Source organism: Cynocephalus volans, chromosome 1 (genome assembly GCF_027409185.1).
Source record: "Cynocephalus volans isolate mCynVol1 chromosome 1, mCynVol1.pri, whole genome shotgun sequence".
Classification (NCBI taxonomy): Eukaryota; Metazoa; Chordata; class Mammalia; order Dermoptera; family Cynocephalidae; genus Cynocephalus; species Cynocephalus volans.
In genome coordinates this window covers 259,141,253-259,147,175 of record NC_084460.1, presented here as the reverse complement: position 1 = coordinate 259,147,175, position 5,923 = coordinate 259,141,253, and the positions used below count along the sequence as shown (strand labels likewise).

The window sequence follows — 5,923 nt, the reverse complement described above, 5'->3', positions numbered from 1 at the left end:
TGAATCTGGCCCCCACATCATGGGCAGGAGGGGTGACAATCACCTTGTATCTCATGAATATTTGCAATAAATGAATGAATGAATGAATGAAGATTAGTGCAGGCCTAAATAATATAGAGACCCAAAAAACAACACAAAGGATCGGTGAAACAAAAAGTTGTTTCTTAAGAAGATAAACAAAATAGACAAAGCATTAGCTAGTTTGATGGAAACAAAAAGAGAGAGAAGACCCAAATAAAACAATCAGAAATGAAAAAGGAGAGAATACAAGTGATTCCACAGAAATACAAAAAGATTCATTAGAGACTATTATGAACAACAACACTCAAACAAATTTGAAAACCTGAAGGAAATGGATAAATTTCTGGAAACATACAAATGACCAACCAAGAAGAAATAGAAAACCTGAAGAGACTGATAACAAGCGATGAGATTGAAGCAGTGATCAGCAGTCTCCCAACAAAGAAAAGCCCAGCACCAGATGGCTTTACTGCTGATATCTACCAAACATTTAAAGAGGAATTAAAACCAATTCTCTTCAAACTATTCCAAAAATTTGAAGCAGAGGCCACTCTCCCAACCTCATCACCTTGATACCAAAACTAGACAAATATACAACAAAAAATGAAACCTTTTACTGTCTTAATTGACAAATACGTCATTGTTAATTTGAGTCCCTGGTTAAATTATAAGTTCCTTTTTAGAGTCGTTTCTGGAAATAAAATGTTTCTTGGTTTATAAATTATGAGGACATAAAATTACTTAATTAGCTCTACATCCTATTAATAACTATGTATTTTTATCTTTTGTTTTAACTATTTGATCATTACATCTTTTTAAAATAATGAGTAAGCATTTTATTGTTCATTAATGTGTTCAAATACTTCATGAGAATGTTCCATTTTGGAGAAAGCAATCAATACAATTATAAATAAACAAGTTGAAAGGATAATATGCTTTTCATGCTTAATACTTTTAGAATGTTAAAGAATCATCATATTTGTTTCTAAGTGTGTAATCCCTAAATCCATTTGTTACTTAAAAGTAAACTTGTGATCAAAATAACTTTCTTTGAATTTACACTTGTATTCAAAATATAATGTCTAATATTTGTTATATCTATAGTACTGAATACTGCAAGGAAAAATACAGACACTATAGAAATATGCAAAACTTTTAGAAAATCAATATAGAAAAAATATAGAATGTGCGTGCACACACACACATATTGATCCCCAGGAGAAGTATAATCAGTGGATAAATCAATTACGCCTGAGTATGTCTCATTACTATGTCCTGCCAGAGCCTAAGTTTTTTATTAAAGGAATACTTCCAGACAATTACATCATTTTATGGATATGTGTCTTGGTTATGTAAAGTCAAAATTGTACATCTAAAAGCAAATTAAATTGCCCTATTGTCTGAAAAATATTTCACTGCAAGTTGAGAATGACAAAAAGTGCTTATGAAATTGTGTAAATATATTTCTGTTGCTGGAGAAAAGTAGACTTTAAATCTTATAAGTATACTTCCTACTTTAAATTTATTTGTTTTGCTGCCTAAAATACTTGTAAAATATAACTTGGTATATCAATTGGGATCATAATTTCTAAGAAATATTCTGAATATAAGATAGAATAATAGAAAAGCATTTTGAATGCCATTCACTTTCATTTAACTTTATCTCTCAAATTTTTAATATGAGAGACTAGATCTTCTAAATAAAATATTTCATGTTAGCTTTGCTATTTATTATATTGTCCTTAATTTACTCACAAAGGGTTTGCATTTGGTTAGTAAAAGTTCATGATCTCATAGTAAATACAATAGGTTGTAGAAAACAGAATCCGTGTAAATAGTGAAGGACGACATCTACTAGCCTCCTCCTTCACCAAAGAATGAAAAAGGTATTTAGACCTTTTGCAGCTGTCTAAAAATTGTATAAATGTCTTTAATATTAATGTCCTATTCTCACTTTTAGTATTCCTCAGAAAACCTAATACCAGAGGTCAATTCCTTTGCTCCTGTAATGAAACTCAGTCTTGTTAAATGTTGTTAAAACTATGTCTTTTTGCCTTTTTTCCCTTTGCTGCAACCAGAATGCAAATTGCAGCATACATACTTCCTAAAACATAAAGAAATTTACCAAGATAGCTTAATTGGCATTTAGTAGTGTCATTTATAATTATATTTTTATGAAACAATAGCAGTTCAAAAGTATTTTTATAACAAATTAAAAGTATAATAACCGCAACAACATAATACATAACTAGGCAGAGTCCGTATGCTAGTAAAATAGTGAATTAAGAAAAATTTTAAATTCATACAAACTTAGAGAAGGTATATGCTACGATTATTACTCACATATTTCATGAAATGCTTAAATCATGAGAATAATTACCTCTCTTTCTCTATTTTCATTTTGTTTGTGTGATGTGTGGTGTGGTTTACCTAGCGGATTCTAAAATAATAAAATATCTAAGACAGGTAGATAGATAGAAAAACAAATTTAGATAAATAAAGTGCCAACCATTCATTTACCCACTCAAAAATATTTCTCGGTCACTGCCATGCACCACGAGCATCATGAAAGGTGCTGAACTTACACGCGTAATAATATTTGTTTAGCCCCATCCATCTCCCTGGCCGCCGGTGTCGCTGCGCAGCTCCTCTGACCCTCGCCGGCCACCGCCAAAATGTCTGCAGGTGCACCTGCGGGCTCAAGCGCTGCCACTGGCAGTAGTAGAAGACTTCAGCGGTCGATGAGGTGGCAGACATGAGAGTCAACGTGGATAAGGTGTTAGAAAGATTGACCAGAAGCTCTCCGAGTTAGAGGACGGGGCAGACGCGCTGCAGACAGGACTTCTCAATTTGAGACAAGTGCCGCCAAGTTGAAGAGAAAATATTGGTGGAAGAATTGTAAGATGTGGGCAATAGGGATTCGCGTTGTGGTTATTATCATCATCATTGTATGGAGTGTCTCTCTGTAGAGCTAGGGCTGGGTCTGAAGCTCACAGACCCCTTGAGCCCATTCACAAACCCTTCACATGTAGGTCTATTAGCTAGGTAACTGGATAAAACGTCCTTGGAGCCTTGGTTGAAGAAGGAATAGTCTTTATTCAGCACACACTACACTATGAGCTAAGCAGTGCAAAGAGAAACTCCAAAACTCAACTGCTAGGGCAAAATCCAAAGAAAAACTGAAACTGAGCAGCTGTCATCAGAGTAAAGGAGCTCTAATGTTAGAGGCAGCTCTCTGCTGCCAGCTCTGCTTCACAAACTGCAGAACACGCAATAGTAACTGCGTGCACATGCCACTAACTCCACCCACACACAACTTGTTTACAAGAAATGTGGAGGGAGCCTGACTAAATTATCCTATTTTCCCCACACTCTCCATGAAGAACCAGTGAAACTCCAGCCTGCTGTTCAAGAAGCCTTTTTAAGACTTTTGACTCAGAACTTATCAAGCTTACCCACTGTTCTATCTAAAATGATTATTTTTTGTTAGTTAATGTAAAGTTCGATTTCTTGGAAAAAAAAATTGTTTAACTAGCATCGTTCACTATGAGACTTCCCAGGTCAGATCTGAAAATAGTGCAATCACGAGTAATTAGGTATTGTGTGGAAAACAAATTTTAATAATTTTTTAAGCCTAGTTAAAATTTTTAGAATTTATTTCAGACTGAAGAAAATATTCCTGTGTCAGTAAACAGTCTCAGTTTCCAAAAGGATACAGGAATATAACAGATTTTTAAAAATTATGTAAATAGGAACATTTTATTAACATTTTTAAGTGGAAGCTATTAACAGCTTAACTGGAGATGTTCATGAACTACATTTCCACAGACGTAGACCAAAATACCTTGACTGATTTTATTTTTCACTATTCAGCTGGATGTTCAGGGTAATAAGAACACATTTTGTTTCTTATTTATACAAATGTTAGAAAACATTTTTGTCATCTTGCATGTCTCCTTTATTATAAACTTTAAAAAAATTTTTTTTTCACTGTACTTATTTATGGGGTACAGTTTGTTGTTTCAATACATGCATATAGTGCATACGAATACAATTAGAATAGTTAGCATACCTATCCCCTAAACATTTATCATTTCTTTGTGGTTATAACATTCAAGATACTCTTCTCTGCCTTTCTTGAAATATACAATATAAAATTAGCATTGTCATTTTAAAATGATTAAAGACCAAATCTTAACTGATGTTCTCAAGAGACTATGAGATGTACTAGTAGCTGTTTTACTACACTTGCACTGAGACATTATAATAATAGTAGCTAGAATTTATTGATTGTCTTCAATGAGCAGATGCTTGCCTAATCTGTAATCCTCAAAAATAACCCAGTAGAAATATAATGGCACATTTTATAGATGAAGAAATTAGGGCTCCAGGCATGTAAGTGCTTAGCTAAAATTAATAAGAACTAATGAGTTTTAGCACAAGAATTGAACTCGATGTTACAGAATCAAATTTTTTGCACTTTCTACCATATCCTGCTGACACTCCGAAACTTTGTGTACATTCATGTGCTGTGCATACTGAAAGGTAGAACGTGCACCATAGAATTATGTACTCGCAGCAACATGGACTGAGGGCTGCACTGAATTCATAATAAATTTCAAGTTATATTTATGTGTAGTTATTAGACAAACATGACTGACTCCAGCAAGCCCATAGTATGAACTCCTGTGCTATCTTGATATTTGTGGAAATTGTTAATATACAAATAGCAATCTTCTGATAAATGGGACAGAACTCGGACCACCGAAGGATGGAATATATCTCAGTTAGATGTTCCAGTCAGTGTTTGAATGCACTTTCATTCATAAAAATAGGGAAGGCAGGTTTAGTTCTTCAGCTGCTCTTGTGGAACCCTTAAATAGACTCTGAAAATTGATGATTGCTGGTGGCAATGACAACATTTCTCCAGGGTGTAAATTATGGAGGGAGAATAGAAAATCACCCATTTATTCCTCAAAAGTGGTAAGGGGTAGGTTTCCCAGGAGGGGTGGAAGAGTAAAAATAGGCATACATTGATAAATGGGCTTCTTTGTAGGTGAGAGCAATGGAATACTTTTAAGTAACAAGTAATCTAAACTTTATATATAGTATGATTGACTTCACATTATCTGTTAAAACCCATAGAAAGAGATCTGAAAGTCATGTAGTCATCTTTAGTTGTGCTTCTAAACTTAAAAGTTCAATGAAATATTTAATTGAAAAGGTCAAGATCCTAAAACAAGATATTCACTTACATTTGAAAAAGCCAGGATACATTTAATACTCTCCAAAGAAAATATTTAGTTCAAAATCAAAATAAAGAGAAAAAAGATTTGGAAGGAAAAATAGACAAAGATTAGAACCAAAGAAATGAAAATAAAATGAAGAAAAATCAGTGGAAAATCTGGGAGAACCTAGCGTAAGAACAAGTAGGCTTGCATACTTCCTTCAGCAGCATATATACTAAAACTAAAATTATACAGAGAAGATTAGCGTGGCCCCTGCGTGAGGATGACATGCAAATTCCTGAAGTGTTCCATAATTTTTTTGCACAGACATTTCCTCAAGGTCATTTTTTTAATACACTTCGTAATCAGCACTGGCTTTCAAAAGTATGATTATTATTTCCCTTAAAAATATTGCATAATTTGACTAAAATCCTCTTGTGAATATTTCTGATGAAAAATAGTTTTATTAAAAAAGTTTTTGATGAGATAAAAAGTATGCTTATAATCTACAAAATCATGAAGGTCTTAGGTACAATTAGGTACAGTTTAGACATATCTGTCCCTTGAATGACAGAAAAAAGTCCTATTGAACTTTTAAAAAGCAATTTTATGGACAAAATTAGCAAAGACAATTAGAATGTATAGTAATATAATAAAGATGAAAATACATTTAT

General features: G+C 33.2%; 1 non-coding gene and 1 pseudogene across 1 annotated transcript; both read left to right on the top strand.

The window, feature by feature from the left end:
- The first annotated feature begins 2,696 nt into the window (after positions 1-2,696).
- On the top strand, positions 2,697-2,990 carry LOC134369564 (vesicle-associated membrane protein 3-like; annotated as a pseudogene).
- A 2,470-nt stretch (positions 2,991-5,460) lies between these two features.
- On the top strand, positions 5,461-5,567 carry LOC134365208 (U6 spliceosomal RNA). Its single transcript, XR_010021959.1, has one exon. It is a non-coding gene; the product is annotated as a U6 spliceosomal RNA (small nuclear RNA).
- Positions 5,568-5,923: the final 356 nt, after the last annotated feature.